This window comes from Sminthopsis crassicaudata, chromosome 2, assembly GCF_048593235.1.
Source record: "Sminthopsis crassicaudata isolate SCR6 chromosome 2, ASM4859323v1, whole genome shotgun sequence".
In the NCBI taxonomy this organism is placed as follows: domain Eukaryota; kingdom Metazoa; phylum Chordata; class Mammalia; order Dasyuromorphia; family Dasyuridae; genus Sminthopsis; species Sminthopsis crassicaudata.
In genome coordinates this window covers 238,107,340-238,134,046 of record NC_133618.1, presented here as the reverse complement: position 1 = coordinate 238,134,046, position 26,707 = coordinate 238,107,340, and the positions used below count along the sequence as shown (strand labels likewise).

At 35.0% G+C, this 26,707-nt stretch overlaps 1 protein-coding gene across 2 annotated transcripts in view; it reads right to left on the bottom strand.

Moving 5' to 3' along the window:
* Nucleotides 1-26,707, bottom strand: part of TSHZ2 (teashirt zinc finger homeobox 2) — a 272,998-nt gene that overhangs the window by 164,173 nt on the left and 82,118 nt on the right. The gene's annotated exons all lie outside the window — the stretch shown is intronic.

Here is a 26,707-nt window from a genome sequence, read left to right as displayed (position 1 = left end):
AAGTGAATCCATACTAATGAGACAGACGGAATCCTTACCATTTGGCCACATCTCCCAACAGTTGAAGGGTAAAAAGGGCCATAAATCACTCATGGTTCAAGAGTCATCAATAGTGAGCATCTTGCCCCTTGCAACTGATGATAAACAACGTCTATTCCCTCCCAGTGCAACCCATTATATATCCCAGAGTAGGTGAACTATAAGGTAACCCATTTATCCTTCTTGGGAAGGTAGCTATTCATATTTCACTTGGTGTAGAGAAAGCACACCCAACTGAATGATGCCTAATGAGGATTAATGGATTATTCCATAGAAGAAGCATCATGGTTTCTCATTTGTACAGGTTTGTAAAATGATAATAAAATTGGGGGAAATGCCATATTGACTTCCCTAGATGTTGAATCTGCAGAATACAAATGTTCTTAAAAGGTGCTAATTATATTGCTTAAATATATTCACTGTTAGATTCTTCCCTATAAAAATGACAATAGGAAGTTTTTAGGTAGGTCCCTTTCTGATGCTAATATTAAATTATTCTCAATATTGCAAACCACTGAACATAGAATGTCTAATTTTCTCAAAGTAACATATATAAAGAGATTTTGTGGATATATGCTTATGGTTTATAAAACTCCTCAGGGTTCTAATTTTATATTTACTGGAATAATGGAATACTATTCTCAAATAGAGAGAGGACTAGGGGTCATTTTATATATGTGTAGCAATGAAATAGGTTTTGGCATAGCTGTACATTTTGGGGAAAGAGACTGCAGCCTCCAACTAAAATTTATAGATGATAGTGTTATTTACTGTGTGACTTGAGGCAAGTCACAACCTCTCTGAGCCTCATTTGTAAAATGAGAATTGTAATACCTATATCACTTATGTCACAGGGCTAAGAAGAAAGTGTTTGCATAATCTTTGGAACTTTAAAATCCCGCAGCCTTGCAACTTGGGGTTTGCTTTTCTATTGAAGCAGTTACTTTTCTTTTTATTTTTTGAAGGGAAAAAAAAATCACTTCAAAAGAATAGGATACTACAGAAATAGAACTGATTTCTCCAGTTAGCCACCACTAATCTTCATACCTCTGGGAAAGGCCTTAGAGCCCTTTATGCCCATTTAGAGTCCTCCTGAGGTCAAGTGGATAAACTGAATGCCTCAGTTCTTTTTGGTTGTGCAATATACAAGTAGTTCCTGGCAAAATCAAAGGGGTTTCTCTAGGAGACATTCCCTGTGATGGTACACATTGTATTCACACTCTGAACACTCATTTCCTCAATTCACCTTGAATATATCTGTAATAATGTAAGACTTTTCATTTTCAACCATGATATCCCTGAGGTCCACAAATAAAGCAATGCATTAAGCTAGGCTTCTAACAGCCAAAATGAACTTGAGCTAATTCCTTCTTTCTCTTAGTTGTTGTCCTTACTCTCCCACAAGTATGGCTAATTCCACCCCCATTTAACGATGTCTACTGATCCTGATTACAATGCTATTTATTTTGTCTTCACATTAATATTTTTAAAGTAGCTCTCTTTTGTTTTCTACCTAATCTTGGCAGAACAGAGCAGTTTGGTGGAGCATAAAGACAATTGATTTTGAAGCCAGAAAATTTAGGTTTAAGTCAATTCTATGAAGTTTAACTATATGAACATGGACAAACCATTGAGCTTAATTAAACCTCTGTTACTTATCTATAAAATAGAGATAATCATCTCTCTCCCAGAGTTGTTATGAGGGAAGTTCTCTAAAAATCATAAAGCATTAAATAATTGATTGATGATCATAATTATTTTGTGATATTCCTGTTCGTTTCATTCAGACCATCTAACAAAGGTGTATGAGAAAGAGAGAGTAGATGAGAAAACAATGGCATTAAGATTACAAGTATATTCAAGGTCACAAAGCTAGTTGGTAGCTACAATTAGAATGTCTATTGTCTTCTATGTACACTGTTCTTTCCACCACCACATGTAATATGAAACAGTATAAATAAATTTAATTAAGTATAAATATGCTCAATAAAGACTTTCATGATCCCAGATCTATATCCTGAAGAGAAACTTTGGAAGTCATCTAGTCTAATTCAACTCCCTCATTTTATAAAACAGGATATTAAGGTCCATCTTGGGGAAGTGGTGACCTTTTGTATAAATAACAGAACTAAGATTCAAACTCAGCTCCATTGCCTCTAAGAGTGGCATTCATTCAACTGCACCAAACTGACTGTACCAAACTGGCTGATTCATAGAAAATATCACTAATTTGATCCTGTCTGAAATTTATTTGGAGCAGCTCAAATAACCCTCAATCTCAAGCTCTTTACAGCCAAGTGGCTGAGATTCAGATATAGTAATTTGCTGAATTTTCATTGAAAAACATAACTTGAAGCTTCTAGTTCTAATATGCTATAACACAAACAGAATGTCAATTTCCAACTGAGAGTTCAGGTGGGACTCTTTCAGGCTACTTTCCCATATATATGCTGTTTGCTAACACTCACCTGAAAATTTGTGTTTATTCTTCCTGATGCTACCTGTAAGTGCAATCCATTTCAATTTTTCCCTTTGCCAAATAGTGAATGACAAACATTCAAATTTATTTGCATATTCATATTTGTGATTTTATGAGCAAACTGGATACCTGTGTGCATGGCTGAGTCATTCATAGATACATATGTTTAGTTCATCTGTAATCTGAGATGCAGAAAAGTATAGGGGAACAACACGTGGAATCAGAAGAGACCTGTCTTTGGAGTTTGCCTTTGTGTCCATTTCATGCCATCCACACTGAAGAGTTGAAAATTCACTCATTACAGTTATAGTGACATACCAGAAATAATTTCTGTGCTAAATTAATTGACAATATTCCAAAAGACAAAACAAACAAAATTTTATAATAAGTATTGAAGGGACTTTTTCCTTTCTGTATTATTGTCCATTGGTTTCATGTTTTATTTATGTTGAGTTGTTGCTTTTAGTTTTCCTTTAGGCTTAATCTATGTGATTTCTCAAACTGATGAGCACAGTTCATCTATATGAATGTCCTATATCCACAGAGAGATAAAACTGCCAAAAACTTGGGGGAAGAGGCTGTGAAAACAATCTGGAATTATATTAGCAAAGTCATTAAGTGTTGATACCCTGTCACCTACTGGAAATCACCCAATGAAATCAAAAGTAGTGGGAAAGAATCCACATCCTGACTCCCGACTCTATCAAAGGACATTTATAGCTGCCCTCTTTATTTTAGTGAAGATCTAAAACAAAAGTAGGTGACCACTGATAAGGAAAAAGCTAAACTATGATATATGAAAGTAAAAGTTGTTTTTTTTTTTTTTAAACACAAGTGACAAATATGAGGGATTCATATAGCACATATCTTCACCTATAAAATAAGAGATATTTATGCTATGGACATCATGGGATTATTGTCAGATAAACCCTTTCTAAAACATCTGTAGTTGTGGTAGTAAAATATAAAGCCATTGAGGGCAAAAATTATCTCATGTTTGTATTTGTATCCCTAATACCTAGAATAGTGTCTGGAACATCCTAGGTTCTTGATACTAATTTATTGATTGATTAAATGAATTCAGAGAAAATCAGTCAGAACTGATGCAGAGCAAAATAAGCAAAATCCAGAGAATATTTTTTTCAATGACTAGAATAAATGCAATGACTGATCATTCAGAGGACTGATGATGAGACATATTACCTGGCTCTCAGCAAGAAAACAATGGACAATAGGTACAAAAGGAACCATGCAATGCCAGAAATGTTCATTGTGATAATTTAAAAAAAGTAACTTTTGTTATAATTCCATTTATTACAAAGGGAGAATTCTATTGGATGTGGGGGAAAGGCTGTTAGGAAGTGAATAATGCAATTTTTTTTTTAAAAATCAACATTTAATCAGGGAGGTAGGGTGGGAGGCAGTGTATGAAAATGAAAAGTAAACTGACCTGACAATTTCAAGAAGCTGATTTTAGTCATAATTGCCACTTAATGTGAGTATGATCATGGGCAATTCAATTACGTCATTGCATCTTGGTTTACCTTCTGTAAAATGAGGGATTGAATTAGATAATTTCTAAGATTTCTTCTGGCTTTGATATTCTGAGTTTAAACATGATAATATTATCAAAGCATTTTTATTTTCACCTTTGTGCTTTGTTTACTTATTTTTTCTTTCTCATTTTTCTCCCTTTTAATCTGATTTTTCTTATGCAGCATGATGGATATGGAAATGTTTAGAAGAATTGCACATTAAACATATGGATTGTTTGCTCTCTTGGTGGGAGCAGACGGGAAAAAGAGGGAAAAATTTGGAACACAATGTTTTGCTAAGGTGAATGTTAAAAATTATCTTTGAATATATTTGTAAAAATAAAATACTACTTTAAAATAAATAAACATCATAACATTGTGTGAATGCTCATCAAGCTGATAAAATTTACAAGTTAAATAGTTGTCTCTATTAATTTTATTTTGAATCCATTTATACAATTTTCTCTAAGTTCCTCTAAGTTTTTCATAATTCTTATTTCTCATTATACAATAACATTACATTATACTCTTACTACAGTTTATTCTGCTATTCCCCAATGGAAGGGTACTTATTTCTTTTCATTTCTTTTTTAAAATGAAAATTTCTCTTAAAAATTTTTTTTTTATATATGGACCCTCTTCTTCTCTATTTGACCTCTTTGTGGTACATGACTAGTAGTGGTATCTTTGCATGACAGGGTATGTACAGTTAAGTGACTATTTTTTTTTCTGGAATTATTGGATGAATTCACTGTTTCACCATCAATATTTCCATGTACCTGTCTTCCAAAACCTCCTTACTTTACAATTTTTTTTTTGGTCAAAAAATTAATTGCCCAGTGCCTAGTCTTCCTATGAGGAGCCTTTCTACATGTATATAATGTTGTCCTTACTTAAAACCTATATCTTGCTAAATTCATTTAGCATCTATCTTACCCTCGCTGGAACACATCTCAAGAGCAGGACTTGGTAGTCATTTCTAAAAATTGGAACAGGAATAAATGAACCAGTTCCTCTATACTTTTTAGCATATTCCTGGGGTTAACTGGGGTTAACACAGGTGCACAAAAGCAAAGGTTCACTTTTATATGGGAATAGAGGAAGTATAAATCCCTTCTTGTTAGAGAAGAATGAAATTACATTTAAACTGCATATTAATAAAATAATAATTATTATTCTATAACACTTTTAAAGGTTGCAAAGTGTTTTATGTATACTATCTCATTTGATCCTTCCAATAAATCTATGAGGCATATACTACTATTATTATTCCTACTTGTAGATGAAGAAACAGATGGATAGGTTTTAAGTAACTTGCTCATCATTAGATAGTTACTAAGATTCAGAGGCTGGATTCAAACCTCACTGTTCCTGATTCCAATTCCAAGTTACAATACCAACTAACTGTCAAGGATGAGTATGAACTGAGTAGGACGTTGGGTAGATGGCATGTCAAGTGGAAGACATAGTACATGTGATCTACAAGGGACCTCAGAGGTCATTTAGGACAATTCATTTTACAAATAGGAAAATGAGGTCCAAACATGTTGTCTGTCTCACCCAGCCAATCAGAGCCAGTTTGAAAACCTACACCCTCTAGGTCTTCAAATACTGTATGGGAAATTGTAGGGATTTCTTAGGCAACAGCAGTTTGTCCTGTTGTGCCCCAGTTTCCTTTTATTGTTCTGCCTCAGTTTCCCTGAATTGTTCTGCCTCAATCCCCCTGGTGGCAATACCACACCTTCCTGACTATTAGGAACTGATATAATTTAGTACTGGCTACTCTAAGGTTATAAAATATAAATGTTTCTAATTTATAAGAAATCAAGCCATTCTCCAATTGATAAATGCTCAAAGGATATGAATAATTTTCAGATGATGAAATTGAAACTATTTCCACTCATATGAAAGAGTGTTCCAAATCACTATTGATCAGAGAAATGCAAATTAAGATTACTCTGAGATACTGCTACACACCTGTCAGATTAGCTAAAATGACAGGAAAAAATAAATAATGATGAATGTTGGAGGGGATGTGAGAAAACTGGGACATTGCTGGTGGAGTTGTAAACAAATCCAACCATTCTGGAGAGTGATTTGAAACTATGCCCAAAAAGTTATCAAACTGTGCATACCCTTTGATCCAGCAGTGCTACTACTGGGCTTATATCCCAAAGAAATACTAAAGAAGGGAAAGGGACCTTTACATGCTAAAATGTTTGTGGCAGCCCTTTTCATAGTGGCTAAAAACTGGAAAATGAATCAATGCCCATCGATTGGAGAATGGTTGGGTAAATTGTGGTATATGAATGTTATGGAATATTATTGCTCTGTAAGAAATGACCAGAAGGATGAATTCAGAAAGACCTGGAGAAACTTACATGAACTGATGCTGAGTGAAATGAGCAGAACCAGAAGATCATCACTCTTCAACTACAATACTGTATGAGGATGTATTCTGATGGAAGTGGATATCTTCATCAAAGAGAAAATCTAATTTAGTTCCAACTGATCAATGATCAACAAAATCAGCCACACCCAGAAAAGGAACACTGGGAAATGAGTGTAAACTGTTTTTCTTTTGTTGTTGTTTTTTTTTCCCAGATTTTTTTTTATCTTCTAAATCCAATTCTCCCTGTGCAACAAGAGAACTGTTTGGTTCTGCAAACATACATTGTATCTAGCATATACTATAACATATTTAACATGTATAAGATTGCCTGCCATCTAGGGGAGGGGGTGGAGGGAGGGAAGGGAATAGTTGGAACAGAAGTGAGTATAAGCTATAATGTTGTAAAAAATTACCCATGCACATGTTCTGTCAATAAAAAAGTTATAATTAAAAAAATGTAAATGTTTAATCTCAGATAAGAGTTCAGACATCCTGGCTCCTAAGTCCTCCTAAATTATCAAGAATTTATGGTCTTACCCCCAACCTGTCAGAACCAAATTGATGATCTATTTCTGGAAATCCCCCCACTCATCAGTGTTGGGACTCCACCCCTTGCCTTTGTCTACCCAGATCACTTGGAGCCACATATAAAAATCATTGGAATCTCACATATGATGCTGAATTCTTTGAGAAGAAAGTCCAATTCAGCCCTGAGGGCAAAATGGATTCTTGCTCTGCCCCCAGACAATCCTTCCTTCACAGAAATTCAAATAAAATATTAAAAACTCTCTAATCTCTCCCTTCCTCAGTTTCTCCTGCATTATAATCCAGTTTGGCTACAGCAGAGTGAGAAAGAGAATGGTGGGCAATGAATGATAAGAAGAGAAAATTGGCTCCAATCCAAGACAAAGAAACAGAGTAGAAATTAATGTAAATAAAGCTTTATTGAGTGGTGGCTTCACATTTAGATTCAAAAAATCAACTGCATAAGTAAAAGATGAAAGAATGTGTGATATTTTATAATAATCTTGTGGAAAAGATCTAGAAATTTTAGTGAGTTAACAGTGAAACATGGCAAAGAAAGAAGGCAATGCTATCTTAACTAATGAATTTCAGAACAAAGTAGTGTTTAGAGCAAGAGAACTGATATTCCCACTGTATTCTGTCCTCATCAAGTCAAATCTATTCTTCCCTGAGAGACATAATTTAGGAAAGGTTTTGACAAGCTTGATCACTTTCAGGGGATGATGTCCAGAATAGTGAGGACACTGAATATCCAGTCATAAGAGATTCTGTTGAAGGAACAAGAGGTATTTAGCCTGAAGCAGAGGAGATTTAGAGGAGGTAAGAAAAGATTGTCAAGTGTTTGCTTGGCCCCAGAGGGCAGAAGTAAGATCAACAGGAAAATTGCAAAATGGTCAATTTCAGTTCCATGTAAGGAAATTTCCCCCAAATTATTCTAGCTTCTCAAAAAATAAATATGACCACCATTTTAGAGCTAGAAAGGCCTTTTAATGTCATCTAGTACATGCAATTTCTTTATTTTAGAGATGAGAAAAGTAATACTAAAAGAGGTTAAGCAATTTGCCCCAGTTCACATAAATAATTAGGAGTAGAATTGCAGTTTGAACCCAGGTTACCCGAGTCCTAATTCAACATTCTTCCTAATGAATCATTTCTACTTCAGGAGTTTTGAGTGATCCCCTGCTGAAAAGTCAAGCAGAGGCTGAATGGCTATTGGGATGTCATAAAAAGGATTCCTATTCTGTTATGGAATAGACCAAAACTTTTTTTTTTTTTTTTTTGCTGGGTAAGACATTAATTGTTATTTTTTAATTCAAGCATATATATAAAGGATATTTTATTATTTGATGATAAATAGATTCAACCAAAACTTCTTAAATTTGAACCCCATATGGGGTCACATAAATGAATGTGGGAGTTGTGAAAAATTTAGCAATGTTAAAGGTATCTGAATGCTTTAGGACCACCAAAATTTAATTCTTTATGTAAATATAAAGAAGCAGTCCATCTCATTAGCATGAAAATTTTGCTCTTGTATTTAATAACTAGTAAAATTACATGTATGCCAAAAATTATTTTAAAATAAATAACTTTATGATTTGTTATCAATAAATGTTTGATTTGTATGCCTATTTTATATATCCAGGATCACATAAAAATTTCTTGGAGATAAGAGATCATGAATGGAAAGAGTTTTAAGAAGCCCTGAAATAGACTAGCTGGCCTATAAGGTCTCTATACATTCAGAAATCAGAGGATTTCTTCCCCTCCTCTTAATGTAGCATAAATATTACTTTTGCAATTTTGTCTTTACTTGCTTTTCCCCCTCTGTCTATTCTTTCTCTAACAAAGGACACACTCCATGCTACAGAGTGTATACTATCTAGCTTTCCAAAAGGAAGAGCTAATTGCTAGATGTCTGGCTTAAGTGGTAACTTTAAATTCTTTGGCTCATGGAAATTCAATTCAGATTCAGTTATTTGATGATTTAGTATAAGTCTTGCTGCTAGACTTGGTTTCTGCCAAAGCACAATATATAAAACTGTTTCCAGGAAGGGAAGCAAGGGAATTGTGAAGACTCAGTCTTTTCAAGACATAACTTTGGACAATAGTTTGGATAAAATGAGTTGTCATGGAGTGTTTTAGGTGTTACTAGCAAACCTTTTCCATTCTAAGTATAAGGATAATACCATATGCTGAATAAGTCTTTTCAAAGTAATAATGGGAAAAATTCTAAATTTTGAATTCTTGGATGACAGGAACCTTAAGATTTTAGAGGGAGGGGTGCATTAGGAATTCTCCTTCACCTTAGAGATTAGGAAGCTGAAGTTCATGGAGTTTAAGTGGTTTGACCAAGGTCACACAACCTCATAGGGACAGAACCAAGATAAAACCCAGGTCTTTTGATTGTCAATTCAGTGTTCTTTCCATTATCCCACACTTGCTGAGGACTCAGTCTTAACTTTTGATGAAGATATCAAACATTAAAAAGTGTGGGAGAAAAAAAGGAGGGAGAGAAAAGGGCACCTCTTCAAATAGCCTGATTTTTTCAAAAAGGGAATAGAAAATCCCTAAGAAGAAAAGCAGAATTTTGAAACCACAATTCCCATGAAGGGTAGATTTAAGAGAAGAAACAGATGTTCTCACTACCCTAAAATAGTTTTCAATAGCAGTCTGATTTAGTGAAAAGTGTATCTGAGCTTTATCTACCTCAAACCTAAATGAATGTCTTTGCATGAGTCATTTCTTTCTCCAAACCTCAGTTTCCACACTTGTGAATTGTGTTGGACTATATTGTTTCTAGTTTTATCATTATATGATTCTATGGAGGAGGACCTTCTTATAATTAATAACTCTCAATTAATTCAGTTAATACATTATATAGCTGTATCTCTGGAAGCTAAAATAAATTTCATGGAAAGAGACAGTTAATCTCCAGGACACAAAGTGTCATCAGTACATACTGTCATCAGTGAGATGCTATCGTCAATATAGATTTCCATTTTTGTAAATCATCCTTTATTTTGGGCGTATTGATTTTTTTCTCATCTTTTCTCGGAATGTTAACCTTGTTTAAGTTCTTCATTTCCTCTGCCTGGAGCACCATGTTGCAATAGAATTAAATGCCCACTAAAACTACCATGTGAGGGAGGTTTATGCATTATGTTAAAACCTGCTCTCTTGATAAATGGAGCCATTAGGATTTGGAATTCACTGCATTAGTCTACTTAGTCCAATCCAACTACAGATCCTAAAAGTATCACAAATTTGTTCAAATGCTAATAAGCTGCACCACCACTCTCATCTGTTGCAGAAGCCTTTAATACATTCAAAGGTTTAATGCGTTTAAGAGTTACCCATAGACTCACTTTACCTGACTTGGCAATTCAAGTATACTTAGATTTACAGACAGGGGGAAAATGTATGCACTCCCTTGCTCTACAGCAGAATTCTCAAAATATACCAAATGAGCCTGAAAAATCACTTTGGGATCACTTACATTTATCATCATCAACAGTCAGAATCCTTCTGGAAAGGTAATACATTTGAACAGGAAGGTAGCTATGCCCACGCTAGCCTCAAATCCACTCAGTGTAGCACTCATGAAGTCAGGTTTCTAGCCTTCAAGTTTGTCCCTCCAGACCTTACTTGTTGATTTTGACAACCATGATCATTATACAAAATGTTTCAGAGTAATTTCAGGTCAGCAAACAGCATCTGTGGATGAATGTCTGCATGTATTTGTAGGATAGTAATTAGTCAAAGGAATATTTATTGAGTTCCCATTGCAAATCTAGCATTGTGCTAAATACACATAGAGTATATAAAAATATAAATGAAATTTAGTCCATAAATGTTTCTAGGCAAATAGGATGGTATATTAGAAAGATCATGGGATTTGGAAGTTGGATCAACAGGATCTGAGTACTGGATGTGCTACTTACTGTTAGTGGAATCTAAGGCACAAGTTAGTTATCTCTAGGTCTTAGTTTGTAATACTCATAGTATTACGTATCTTCATTAGCTGCTATGAATAAAATGAACTTGGTAAGCCATGATGTGCAACAAACCAATTCAATAAATATCTGTTCAGTTTTGATGTACACAGAGAGGCACATAGCAGAGTGGACAGACAACTGGTCTGAGTATCAGGAAAAACTGAGTTAAAGCCCTAACTCTCACCTATATTTTCTCCCACATACAACATGATATCATTGGTTCAGATTATTTTTTTTCAAAGCTTCATACAAGGCATAGTATTAGATTCTAGAATCCAAAGACATAAACAAAATAGCTTCTGCCTTCAAAGAAAAAATATTAAAATGCTCATTGAAGCCCCAAACAAAGGACTATGAGGACATAAATAAAGACAGGGCATGGTCCCTTACCTTCTAACTTTAAGAAGTTCATAGTCCAGTTGGGGAGATTAAAAAAAGAAACAAAAGAAAACCACACATGAAACAATGGGAAAGGACTCCAAGTTCAATAGGAATTCAGGAAATAGTCAGAACAGTGTGGACTGTGTATTATGGGCAGACCTCATGGAGAAAGTAAGACTTAAACTGGTCCTTGGAGGATGGAAAAAAATTAGCAGTAGACAGAGAAGAGAAGAGCCTATTCTAAGAACAACAAGGGAAACAAGAATGAAAATGAATGTGTAGTGTACAAAAGTCATCAGAAAGGAGATCATAGTGCATGATAGGGCTATGCATACAGAATATATATAAAAAATAGTTGTTAAATGAATGTAATTGAAACCATTAGTAGGAAGCATGTAAGGCTATGATGGCAGAATGGGTCAAGATGATGGCCATACTTGAAACAGGACAGGAGAAATTGATGGATACTTATTTTAAAGAGTTTCTAAACTGGAGAAAAGTCATACAATCATAAACATCTTGAAATTCATCTAGTCTAATTTCTTGATTTTATAGATAAATAATTACATGAAGCTCTTTTGTTCTCTTAGAAGGTCAAGATACCATCAAAATGACTGGGATTCTAGGAACATACTGAGCCAATTGTGTAGCTAAACCAAAGAAAGCTTAACCTCCTTTAACTAAGACACCAAAAAAGATGGATAATGACATGATGATATATGGAGTGTCACCAGACTACAATAAATCAAAGCCAGACTACTACCATTGCATTAGGGTTTTGTTTTGTTTTGTTTTGGCTTTCCTCATCTGGATAGAGAAGCCAACTTTGACAAAAGTTCAATATTTAGACCCAATCTGACTTGGTTGGTCTGTCCCATACTATAGCCACATATAAAAGAAAATTTATTATTAGCATACATTAAATTAACATCTGAAAGTGAAGGAACAAGTAAACATTTAATGATTAAATAATAATAATATACATAATATATATTTTCAATTACAATTGTATATACAACATACAATTACATAATAATATATATAATATAAATCAATTGCATAGTGATACATAACCAAAAATATAAAAATAAACATCTTTAATAAAGCTAACAAGCAAAAGCCTGACAGTCACTCCTACGCTCAAAAAACTTCAGTGGCTCCCTATTACCTCTAGAATAAAATACATATTTATATCTTTGGCATTTATTGTTCTTCCCTGATTACCCTTTGCTCATCCTCATATAATGCATGCTCCAGTCAAATATGTCCTAGCTATTCTCTATAGGCAATTCTCCAAGACCAACCTATTTGCCTTGGTGTAGGCTCTCCTGATGTCTGGATCATTCCCCCTCCAAAAGTCAGTCTCTTGGATCTCTTGTGGTTCTCCTTTCAATGCTCGACTCAATCTAGCTCTTAAAGAGACCGTGCATTTCTCCCAATTGGTATGTATACTCTATTGATCTATCTGTAAACATCTTGTACCTCTTTCCCTACCCCCAGAAAATCAGCTGGTTGAGAGTAGAGACTTTGTCCCTTCAGAATTTGTACCCCCAGCACCTAAAAAAACATCTGACACATAGCAAGCAACAAACATTTTTTAAATTAATTATTTGGTCAAAAACCCTCCACAGTTCATGGTAAAGTATATTGGTCCTGGAATCAGAAGACCTGGGTTCAAATTCTGCCTTTAATGTTTAATTAGTTAAGCAAATTATTCAACCTGGGGGTCTGGCTCTTCATCTGAAAATTACAGGATGCATTTCATGTATCTCTAGATCAAAAGTCCTACTTACTATATTAGTCACTTAATACTGCTGGAATTATTTTTTCATTTGTAAAATGAAAGCTTCTTGGATAAGATAGCCAGTAAAAGTTCCTTCTGTTTTTTTAAATCTCACTGATCCAAGGCAGCTTATCTTTAAAGATTTAATCAAAACCAATCTCATATATCATACTTAAATCATTCCAAAACCTAGAGTTTTCCAAAAATTGGAATAATTATATATTGTCCTATTGAAAGCTATGTCAAATCAGAATTGTCTTATGGCAACAAATAATCAATTGATCTTTAAAAAAGTGAGCCTCGGGGCAACAGTGCATAGAGCATCAATTCCGAAGTCAGGAGGACCTGAGTTCAAATCGGGTCTCAGACACTTCCTGGCTGTGTGACCCTGGGCAAGTCACTTAACCCCAATTGCCTCAGCAAAAAAAAAAAAAAAAAAAAAAAAAAGGGTAAGCCTCAAAGAAGGCAAAGAAAATTCATTTGTTTTGTTGGCTTTTCCATTCATTCACTCACTTCTTTGGAATGGTTAGAAGTCTTTTGGTGTTATATATTTGGGCTATAGTCATAGACTGTTGGTACCATAGGATTTAGAACTGGAGGAAATTTTAGATATTATGTAGCTCAATTTCCTCTTTTTAGAATTGAAACTGAGATAGGAAGTTACCTGACCAAGATAACATGAGAGGGTAATAACTTTAACCCAGGTCTTTTGAATCCTAAGCCAGTGCTCTGTCCCAATTCTTTTTTTTTTTTTTTTTTTTTTTTTTTTTTTTTTTTTTTAATAGATGTTAAGGTTTTGGTCCTAACTTGAATGTAAAAATTAAGGAATGCAGTTAGTTTCTTACAAAGGATGTAATGACTTCTAGGGGAAAGCTTTGATTTTGAGCCTACATGCAAATAGTTCTGGAAAAGAAGCCCCCACTGACTTCTCTTGAGTTTTCCTTAAACTATTTGATTAAAGAAGTGTGATGATCAGTAGTTTATGTTTTTTTTTTTTTTTGTTTGTTTTGTTTTGTTTTGTTTTGTTTTGTTTTGTTTTTGCTTTTCCTTACTGGTTTGTAGTTTAACTTTAGTTGTCCTCAAAAAGAATCAAATCCCTGAAGAAAATGGGAAAAGCATACCTCCATGCCTAAACAAATGTCAAATTCCATACTCCATATTATCTGTCTCAGTAATGTAGCATACTTCTTTATCATTTGTTTGCACCCATTTGGGCTTCTATAAATCTGAGATCAAAACAGAAAAAAAAAAAAAGTTTTCATCCTTCCCTCTCCCCCATTTCAATTGGATTTGTTTGTAGTTCATCAAACTGAGACATCCTTGGGTCCCATTGGGACTGTTTGTATTCTCTTTTCTGAATCTATTCCCTGAGCAGTAAAGGGAAGGGGAAGAGAAAAAGCATTTATTTTGCACCTATTGTATACTAGGCATTGAGTTAACCACTTCACTTCATAACAATCCTATGAGCTAGCTGTTATTATTATTCTCATTTTAAAACTGAGGCAGCTAAGATAGACCATAGACTTTCTAGTAAGTGACAGCTAGGACCTCTCTGAGGACTTATTTGAATTCACCTCTTCCTGACTTCAGAACTCTACCCAGTGTCCACCTCACTGAGTAATACACTGCTTCTCAAACAATCTTTGAAACACAACACAAAGGATAGTTTCCAGTAGGTCCCTCTGGAAATAATATTCTTTGAAATATTTAAATTGAGTAAGGGCTTAATCTTTTCTTATAAAACCTTGAGCAATCCTCTACTGGCATTTGAAACTTCACTGTCGGTCAGCACAGAATAAACACAGCTAAGCTTATAACACTGGACCTAGCATTGTGCTGTCTAATCTGAAATGTGAAAAATATTTTGCAACTGATTAGTGAGCTATATTTTTTTTTTTTGCAGTCATTCCTTCCACTAAGGCATAATTCACTGCATTTGCAGATATCTGAAAAATGTTTTATGTATGCACTATTTCCAAAGGGTCTTTTCAAGATTTCCTTTACCATAATATAATCAGTTGTTACCCCTTCTATCGATTTCCCTAAAGAGCTAAACCCTCTTCCATTAGAAATGCTGGGGCGGAAAGAACATGAGATTGTTTTTAAACTGCCTAAAAGCAATATCCATTTTTTTTTTAAGAAAGAATTTGCAAAATGGTTTAGAAGTCCAAATTTCACACCTTTATAAAATATTTCACTCTTCTCTGAAATCCCTGTATGTTTTTGGGGAAATGTGGCAATTATTATTAACTTGGGACAGTGTTATAATCCAAAGCATCTCTCTGTTATAGAAAAAAAAATTGGACTTAGAATAAGCAGATTTTAGTTTCAGCCCTGGTTCTGTCATTATTAGCTATGGGACTGCAGCCAAGTGATTTGACTTTTCTAAGATATAGCCTTCTCATCTGAGAAATGGGAATAACGCCTTCATTAACTTTAAGTATAAAGTGCTTTGCACTTTTTAAAAGATTTTATAAAAAGCTTGAGCCATAATTACTAGTGTTCTGATGGTTGCAGTGCCTTCTCTAACATTCCAGCTTGATGGTTTACTATGGTTTAGTGACTAAATGAGAGTTCTCAAGAGCTAGATCAGAAGACTATAAGCTCTGACAAATCCTACCAAGCTGAAGAGATTTTGACCATGAAGCTAAAGATGGGCTTTATGTATGCTTTTCAAAGGCAAGCCTAGCTTAGTGGAGGGGTTCATTATTGGAAGGCTGGTCACATATCTTGAAGACTAGTGACTACAGTGAATGGAAGAGTACTATTTGCATAAACAGAGGGAATATTTAAACTAATGAAATCAGCCCTTATAATTGTCAAGTATTAGAAGATCAAAAAGGAAAGTAGAGCATCTTAGACAACTGAGGCTAAAGCAATTTAGGATGTTCCCATCATCTATCTACCTCTATTTATCCTTATTGATTTTTCAATGATTAACATTAGACTTTTATAATATTACATTTCCCCATTCCTTTAGAAGTAAGATACACTGAAAAATGAACAGAAGTCACTCCTCTTGATTCAAAGAAAAAAGTGACAACAGCTGATTTCCCTCTATTTTTCATTCCCTCTATTTTTATGTCTCTGATATATTTATATACTTGCATATATTCACATTCATATATACATACACATTCACATATACAACTGTATACAGTTATAAGAATATATATATATGTATATAAAGGAATATATATAGTTCTCAGTATACACACACACACACACACACACACATATATATTCCTAAATCATTTACCTCAACAAATTATGAAGGTTAAATATATTATGTAAGTCAATTGTTTCATTTGGTGGAATTTGGATTTGATAGTAATAGCCAAATTGGATACATGAAAGAAAAATTGTGACGTTCCAACGCCAGGAAAACTATAAGGAAAATCTCACTCATTTGGACAGAATTAGAATAAGGAAGGACAGTATGAATTTAGTAATTAAAAAAACCCCAACACATTTTGTTAAAATAAAGCACACATAATACTTGAAATTAGGTTAACTAACTAGAATGTTGGAAGAAGGGGACTTTAGGATAATGGATTGAATTGACAGCAATGATTTACAATTTGCATATACATATATGCTTCTTTCCATAGATTTCCAAAGGGAAGTTTTAAGTACTGCCTATCTGAATTATCATATAGTCACAACTTCTGAATCTCAAATAATAAGATTTTTTTTTAAATTTCAATTATTGTAAATTTGAAAACTACTCCATTTTTTATGACTTGAATCACAAATAGTTATAGTAATTATCATTGTATAATTAAAAGGAATAGAAGAATTAGAGGGTCTTGCATTTAAATCCTGGCCCTGGCTTTTATAAGTTATGTGACTTTAGGCAAATCACATCATTTTTTTTATGTAATAGCACCCTTCTGTGTAAAATGAAAAAAAAAAAAAAACTAAGGTAGATGATACAGTGGAAATAAAATTGGTTTTAGTGGCAGAGTGTCCAAGTTTGATGCCCAGTTCTGTTACTTACCACCCAGGTGACCTGGGGTAAGTCACTTATTATTATGATTTTTTTAACCTCAGTTTCTCCAACTGTACAATGAAAATGAGAGTTGGGTCTGATGATCTAAAAGGTCCCTATAAATTCTATGCAAAGATTTCTATGTTATAACATTACAAAATAAGCTATAGATAGAAATGTTTTTCTTCCCTGATCATAGAATAAGAGATGGAAAGGGACTTTCAAAGTGGCTGAGCTCAACTCTTTCATTTTATAGTTGAGAAAACTAAAGAAACTAATAAACTTATTCTAGGTCACGCAGACCATAAGTGGCAGAGCAAACCCAGCTCCATTTCCACTGCCTCTTCATCTGATTCTGGTTTGGCATTTTCTTATATCCCTGACATGAAGTTCTTTTTTCATTTTTTCATACTTCAATGATAACTGACATTTATACTGTTTTAAGTTCAAATTGCACTGAGACTTCTGGGACACCTTGAATAAGTTTTTATAGTTTGTATAGAATTTTTCATGCATCACTTAACTTTGGCCATATAACCCTCCTGTGGTGCTATTATTAGCCCCATTTCACAGAGAAAGAAATTGAGGCTTGATGAGATATAGCAACTTCTCATGGACACAGAGCTAGTAGATATCAGAAGTGAGATTTCAACAAGGGTAGTTAGCTAGGTGGGTAGAGCCCTAGGTCTGGTGTCAGGAAGACTGAGTTCAAATCTAGTTTCAGACGCTTATTAGCTGAATGACCCACTTAACCTCAGCTTGCTTCAGTTTCCCCAATGGTAAAATAGGGATAATAATAGTATCTACTTTCCAAGGTGATTGTTGAGGATCAAATGAAATATTTGTGAAGCATTTACTTGAATCTGGTCCTTAATAAGTGTTTGCTTCCTTCCTTGAACCTAGCTTTCCCTGATTCTAAATCCAACACTACCCACTAGGCAATCCTGATCAACGTCATTTATAACTTCTATCTTGAAATTTATCAAATAGCACACAAGTATGTTTAATTATCATGCCAAGACTTGACTGTTCATGTACACATGCTGCAAATGCTACATTTACATGTACAAATACAAATGCCATATGCATTTGCAGGTCTCTAAGAGTGTGATTTTAGTGATTTTATTCTCATTTTAAATGTCAGATCAGAACTAATGTGATCCTTAAACAATTAAATGAATCTGGATCCATGCCAATAGGATCTCTCCTATTCTAGTGTTTCACTTTGTAAACATGGGAATCTAGAAAGACCCTGAGGTAAAGGTAAGGGTTTACTCTGCAATTCTTCCATTGGATATCTCTATTAGGCACAGAGGCTTCAGGATATCATGATGCAAATACTGTTGACAAAGCTAAATGCTTATTGACAAGTCATTTTGCAATGAAAATAGCAATAGGTCTAAAGAAGCAGCATATAATAAAACTGATCATACTGGCACTTACACAATTGTCTAGAGAAACATTGTGGGAAGACCACTGGACTTAGACTCAAGAAGTAATAGGCTCAAATCCCAGCTAAGACATTTGCTATCTGACTGACTTTGGCCAAATTTTTTAACTTGAGTGACCCTCAGTTTCTTCATCTATAAACTAGGGATAATAACAACACTTAATTCACAGTATTGTTGTGAGGTCATGAATGCACAGTGGTTTACAAATCTAAAACCCTTATATAAATATGGATTGTTGTTGTTATTTTCCAAGAACATGGGATTATACGTGCTCTGTAAAATAGCTACCTTTTAAGAAGAGCATGGAGAAATCATCTCAATGGAAATAAACACCTGATAGAATCTGAGCCTCAGCATAAAATCAAATAACAACTTGGAAAAGTGACAGAAAACCAATTGACCGCTTTATACCTTTTACCTCATGTGTCATCTAAATGATGAAAATACAAAATAAGACACCATTTGGGAAAGAGTGAATTTAAAACCCTAGGTTATTACTCCTGCTTACTAGTCTATAATGAGGATATATGCTCACCGTGGCAATACCCCCACATGTGGTTTTCTCAAGGTCTCATTAACTGACAGGCAAAGGTGAAATCATGACCTACTTAATTTGCCTGTGAAAAACTTGCCGAGTTTGGTGTGTGAGTTTTAAATCCTTTCTGTAACAGCAGGTGTCCTGAGGTGTTTGGTGAGTATCTATTGGGAACACCCACACACAAAGTGCTCTGGGGGGAAAAAGGCTTCCTGCTCTATGCTGACTAGAGCTCTTTTGCTGACTGTTTTTAAAGAATTTAGTTTGGTTTCTCACTTCCCAGACTGATGAGGTGTTGTGCAGAGCTCAGGGTGGAGAAGGTCTGAGGTCATTCACCGGAAACTGCTCTTCCACCCACGCCTGGCAAATCAAAGAGTTGAGGTGGTAGGTGTTGAAGGGAGAGGGAGTTTTTCCATTCTACTCTTGATCAGAAGCAGGATAATGGTCCCAGTGATGGATTGCATGGGTATGTGTATGCTGGTGTAGGCAGAATGACAGACAATATAAAATAGATCGTGAAGGTTTGGGCAAGAGATGAGAGAAGAATGCCTCCTTAGAAATACAAAAAGAAAAAAAAAAATCATGATGTTGAAAAAATGCATTTGGTTCAGAAGTCATTATCTTTTTTATATAAGTAGGTGGGTGAATTTGTAACTTATGAAAGTTAGGATCAAAGAACAATGGGAAGAGCCAAGAAACCAGAACTCTTAGTTCACAGACTCTTTTTAAATGGTGAAATCCATTCTGTAGATGCTCTGTTATTCCTCATTTGCACAGAGAGGGAGAACAATATTGAAATGTGAGGTGGGAAGATGGCCAATGTCAACAATAGCCAGGCACAGAGCATTGCCTGTGATGATTAAACTCGTTTTCACTCACAAGAACCCATTTTATTATATCTGTATGAAACACAAGAGAAACCTACCTCCACACAAATTTAAAAAGAAAAAGATGCTTCCTTTTCAGCATTGCCTCATGGAATTGAACAGGAAGGACTGAGGAATTACACACACCCTTTAATCCAAAGGTTTAACCCAAAGGACCTTTGTTTCAAGGATTGACTGCTTTACATCAGTCTAAATGAATTTGAGAGGAGGTGTTCTTGTGTGACTAATAGGAACTTTTCCCCAATTCACTCTACATACTTAAAGCAACGGTTTTGTTTTGTTGTCTTGTTATCGGTGAATATTTTAACTCTGGGTGATAATGTCTCTGTCATCCTATTACATTACTTGTGGTTAAAAAGCATGCTATTAAAAAAAAGATGACCCTGTCACTAGGGGAAGGCTGGGACTATTTTATTATTTGCATTGCTCCCTGAAAGGAAGAGCTGTGGCAGATTGTGGCAAGACTCAGTGGCAGAGGTCATTAGGTTTTCTAGGGGGACAGGACATCATTTCCTGGAAAGGCTCATCAATAGCTATTTCACAGTTGGCCAGTGTCAGAATCCTTTGACGAGTTCAAGTACAGGGCTTGCTGTTCAGTCAGTTCCCATGTTCTCTTCATATTTTGGCCTCAAGCTTTCCCCCATAAAGCCCCTCTTGACAGATACACTCTCCAGACCCACTGCAGAAGCCTCTGTTGCAAAAGCTTTGAAAGTTAGGAAAAGAATCTGAGGGCATCAGATTATAAAATCTTGGTCTATCAGAGCCAGAAGAGGCCTTAGGGATTCACTAGGGCCATCCTCTCATGTTATAGAGGAGGAAATTGAGACCAAGAGAAGTCACATAGTATGTTCATCCCAAAGTACTATTTGCAATGGTCTATGTGTACATTTTATAAATCATTTAGGGGAAATGCCAGCTTGATCTTCCACACTCTGGTGAATATGTGGGATTCTTCCCAAGTCTCTCCCTGTGCATTAGCTCCTTGAAGGCAGCCATTATTTCTTCTGGATTACTAAATTGGGCACAGAGAGGGGCTCGGGAGATTCTTGCTAACTTCAGGACCCGCTGGCTTTTTCTAGGATCTCAAGAAGGTAGGATAAGTATCAAAGACTATTTATTTATTTGATGTCTTCCCATATCCTCTACCAAATCACCAGTTCCCAGTGGCTGACCCAAAAGCTGAAACTGAGTTGTCTCCATTTTATCAAAGTCTCTTCCCCTTTCACGTGGCTGAGTCTGTCCATGAAGTATATCCCCCTTGGAAAGTGTCCTTCCTTTGGGCAGGATTCTTCTGGGGATTCCCTTTGTAAACTCAGAGTAGCCTCTGCCTTATATCCAGATCTAGTTCAACTCCCTCCCCTTCACCATCTAATTTTTTGATTATTTGGTCATTTCAGTCCCATCCAACTTTTTGTGATCCCACTTGGGGTTTCTTCAGCAATGATCCCTAGAGTGCCATTTCCTTTTCCAGCTCATTGTACAAATGAAAAAACTGAGGCAAACAGTATAGAGCGACTTGCTCAGGGTCACACAGCTAGGAAGAGTTTGAGGCCAGATTTGAATTCAGGAAGATGAGTCTTCCAAAGCTCAAGCCACCTAGCTCTTCTCATCTAATTAAGTTCCTTAAATTTCCAAACAGGAAAGGAGGAATCCATTACTGAGAATTCTAACACTTAGAAATATGGGAATGGGGGAATAGTATTATGAATTTTTGATAATTCAGAGCACATTCTGGGTCATTCTCTCTCCAAATTTATCTAATCCAGAGTTTAGACCATAAACACAAAAGTCACCAATTATTCCAATTCACTTTCACAACAAATTAAGACCTATAGGTTATTCACAGCTTTCTATCAGTTGGTTCTCACAGATTTTAAAGTTATATATCATCTGTAAGATGGTTTCCACTGCTACTTGGAAAATACATGTTTTCTTTAGCATATACTTGACCTTCTCTTGTTTCAGACTTCATCTCCCGGGACCCATGCTTTACTCATTGCACCTTTCAGGTATTCTGACACTTTGGTGTTTTAGAGGTATCAAGAGATGGTAGCAATGACCTAAAACATTAGACATGTTTTAGTTCATGGGAAATGCCTATCATCTTCCTGGAGGTCATCCAGCCCTGTCCTCATTACGCTTTAAATGGGTTGGAGATAAAAAAAAAAAAAAAAAAAGAAAGAAAGAAAGAAAAAGTAATTTTAAGTTCCTTGCATTGCCTAGTTAGGGACTTGAGATTGTCGCAAATTGTTAGCAAATGTTGAGCCTGGATGGTGTCCAAAGACACTAAAACAAAAGATTGAAAAGCAAAAGACTTGGAACTTGGTTGTTTTGAATGAATTATAACCAACAGCGTCAATTGAAGAAACAGAAACACACATATTTAAAATAAATGGCTGAAGTATATTATATTATGCTTCAGTTGAATTAAAAATGTCAGAGGGGTAGTAATGATGATCTCAAAGCAGAAACAAAAAGAGATATTATTAAAAGGGAAAACCAGAGAAACTACATTTTGCTAAATGATACCTTAGACAGTAAAGTACTATCAACACTTTCACAGAAAGTTTCTCTGATATATATATATATAAATGTATATGTATATATACATTTCTCAAATATTTACAGAAATGAGTCAAATTTATAAAAAAATAAGAGCCATTCCTCAATTGACAAATGATCAAAGGACATGAACAGACAGTATATAGAAAAATAAATCAAAGCTATTTATTTTTGTTGTTGTTTAGTCACGTCCAACTCTTTGTGACATTGTGGACCATATTGTCTATGAGATTTTCTTGGCAAAAATAATACGTGGTTTATCATTTCCTTCTGTAAGACAGGTTTAGTGGGACATACATCTAGTAAGTATCTATGGCCAGATTTGAATTCCCCAATTGATAACAAACAAGCAGTATTCAGAAAAAGAAATCAAAACTACCTACAGTCATGTGATAAAAATGCTCTAAATAACTATTGATTAAAGAAATGCAAATTTAAACAACTTTAAGGTAGTGCCACATACCTATCAGAAATCAGAAATGCTGAAGGGAATAAGAGAAAATAAGTGCATTAATACAATGTTGGTGAATTTGTGAACTGGTCCAAACATTCTGAAGAATAACTTGGAACTATGCCCAAAGGGCTATCAAACTGCCCATACCCTTTGTATGTAGTAATACCACTACTGGATTTGTACCACAGAGATCAAAGAGAAAGGAAAAATATTTAAGTATGAAAATATTTATAACAGCTTTTTTTTATAGTGCAAGGAATTGGAAATTAAGGAGATACTCATCAACTGGGAAATAAGTTGTGGCATATAATTGTGACAGAGTACTCTTGGGCTACAAAAATAATGAGGGGAGTGGTTTCAGAAAAACACATTGCAAGACATATATAAACTGATAGAAATTGAATTAAAGAGAACTGGGATATCATTGTACATAGTGACAGAAATGTTATAATGATGATCAACTATGGAAGCCTTGGCTATTGTGATCAAAATAATGATTCAAGATAATTTCAAAGGACTCAATGAAAAAAATTCCATCCACCACAAGAAAAAGAACTGATAAACTTTGAATGCAAATTGAAGTATAATTTTCTTACCTTTTAAATTTTTTCTGTGCTTTTTCTGTAAATATGCTTAATACGGAAATATGTTTTACATGATTTCACATGGATAATTGATATTACTTGCTTTCATTCTTGGTAGGTGGGGAAGGGGTGGGAGGACAGAAGAGAGTTTGGAACTTGAAATTTAAAAAGAAAAGAATGCTAAAAATAAACAAACAATAAATTTCTTAAAAAAAAAAAAAAAAGCCCAATAGCCTCTTAAACTAATGTCCTCAAGGAATTCATTGGTGAATTTACTGTGCTACAAACCAACCCTGATTTCTGGTTATTCAGTTTTCCTTGGTAACAATAAAGTGCCTATTTTTTTTTTTTACAGACCTTTAATTCTTAAAGACATAGTCTGAGTAGTAAAAAGTATAAACACACATGAGAGTGGTGCTCTGGGGCCTAAGGTAGAGAACCCTGCTAATGATGCTGAGATCATGGGCTTGAGTCCTCTGTGGCTCAGTTAGCTTCATCAGTCAATTTTTGCCTACCTAAGTATTTATAGTTCCAAGTTTGGTGCCACAGGCCCCAAATCCATGCAGCTGTTTCATGTATGTTTGTGATCAGCTAAAAGAAGGGTTAGGTGAGCAATTTTCTGTTAATGTCTTCTTGTTATAGATTAGAAGGGAAGTAACAAATTGGGAAAATATTTTTAAAAGTAAAGGTTCTGACAAAGGTCTCATCTCCAAAATATATAGAGAACTGACCCTGATTTATAGGAAACCAAACCATTCTCCAATTGATAAATGGTCAAGGGATATGAACAGACAATTCTCAGATGATGAAATTGAAACTATTTCCACTCATATGAAAGAGTGTTCCAAATCACTACTGATCAGAGAAATGCAAGTTAAGACAACTCTGAGATATCACTACACACCTGTCAGATCGGCTAAGATGACAGGAACAAATGATGATGAATGTTGGAGGGGATGTGGGAAAACTGGGACACTGATGCATTGTTGGTGGAGTTGTGAAAGAATCCAACCATTCTGGAGAGCAGTTTGGAACTATGCCCAAAAAGTTGTCAAACTGTGCATACCCTTTGATCCAGCATTGCTGTTATTGGGATTATATCCCAAAGAAATACTAAAGAGTGGAAAGAGACCTATATGTGCCAAAATGTTTGTGGCAGCTCTGTTTGTTGTAGCTAGAAACTGGAAGATGAATGGATGTCCATCAATTGGAGAATGGTTGGGTAAATTATGGTATATGAAGGTTTTGGAATATTATTGCTCTGTAAGCAATGACCAGCAGGAGGAATACAGAGAGGCCTGGAGAGACTTAAATCAACTGTTGCTGAGTGAAATGAGCAGAACCAGAAGATCGCTGTACACTTCAACAACAATACTGTATGAGGATGTATTCTCATGGAAGTGGATATCTTCAACATAAAGAAGATCCAACTCACTTCCAGTTGATCAATGATGGACAGAAATAACTACACCCAGAGAAGGAACACTGGGAAGTGAATGTAAATTGTTAGCACTGCTGTCTATCTACCCAGGTTACTTATACCTTCAGAATCCAACACTTAACTTGCAACAAGAAAATGGTATTTACACACATATATTGTATCTATATATATATATATATATATTTGATGCTAATAACAAGAAGATCTAGGACAGAGTCAGGTATGTGTGCAAATTCTAAGTCTTATTTTCTATAGTAAATATATAAGGACTTCTGATGTACTCCACAAAAGGCTGCTAACTATAAATTTGAACCTGGTCATTCAGCATTTTCACCTTGACCTAAAAGCTAGAGAAGCAAAGATTTCAGAAAATTGGGTGTAAAGTTACATATGTTCATCTAAGTGCCTTACTGGATAGTATTGTCTGTATCTGGAGTCAGGAAGACCTGAATTTAAATCTTGCTTTAGTCACTAGCTGCATGACTTTGGTCAAATCACTTAACCTCTGAGTCTCAGTTTCCTTATTTGTAAAATGGAAATAATTATAGTATCTACTGTTTGTTGTAAGAACATCATTTATGTAGGGTGCTTTTTAAACTTTAAAGTGCTGTACAGTTACTTGCCAGGTATTATTATGTTTTAATAATAAAAGTTTTCTTGTATTATGAACTTCTTTCTAAAAGTATGAAAGTCAAGCAATCATAAAGTAAAGATAGCAAATGGAAAAAAAAAAAAAAAGCATATATTTTCCTAAAGTCAGAGCCACAAATCTGGAAAGGACATCTAATTTGAGGATATCTAATTCAATACCCTCATTTTACAGATGAGGAAACTGAGGCCCAAAATGATTGATGACTTGCCCAACATCACCTAGGTAATAATAAGGGGCCCATCTGGAATTTGAAATCTGGTATTCTGACTTCATATCTAATTCCCTTTCCACTGTACTATTCTTCAAAGAGTTCATAATGGATATTTGTATTATGTAAATATATGGATAATAAAGACTATATGTAAATAAATATGAATATCTAGTATATGAATACATACATATGTACAAATAAACACACACATTTATATAGGAGATTTTTGTGGAGTTAGGTATTTTTTCCTGCACTTGGTATCATCAAATAATTCACTAGAATCACAAGGCTTCTAGGGAACTTCAGACTGAGAAAAGAAAAATGAAAATTCTTCTCTTGGGGCTGTATGAGTCACAACCCTAATCAGATTACCTGGAAAACTGGTTTCCAAACTTTCCCTAAAATATAAAATAAGAAGCAAAACAGAATTAGCATTTGCAACTGTGGGTCATGTTTTTCCAAGTGTCATCCAATTCCACTTTCACTGCTCTGCCTCTTGGTATGAAGAAGAAGGTCCACTTGGGTGGGCTTACAAATGGGCATCTGCTGATCACAGTTACGGATCAGTTTTGGTTTGGCAAGTTTCATCACCATTTCCGTGAAGGTTAAAGTGACTGGCAACACTGGAGAACAAAGATCCCTAAACGATCATGTAAGCAGCTGCTGTTTTAATAGAAGCAACAACAGGAACTATGGGCCCAATTTACTAATATCTGGCCCTGTGCCAGGCAGCACGGTGTCAAATTCGAGAAGCGAGTAAATGATGCTGTTTCATGAGGATGTGCTGATGCAATTCCAGCCCAGTTC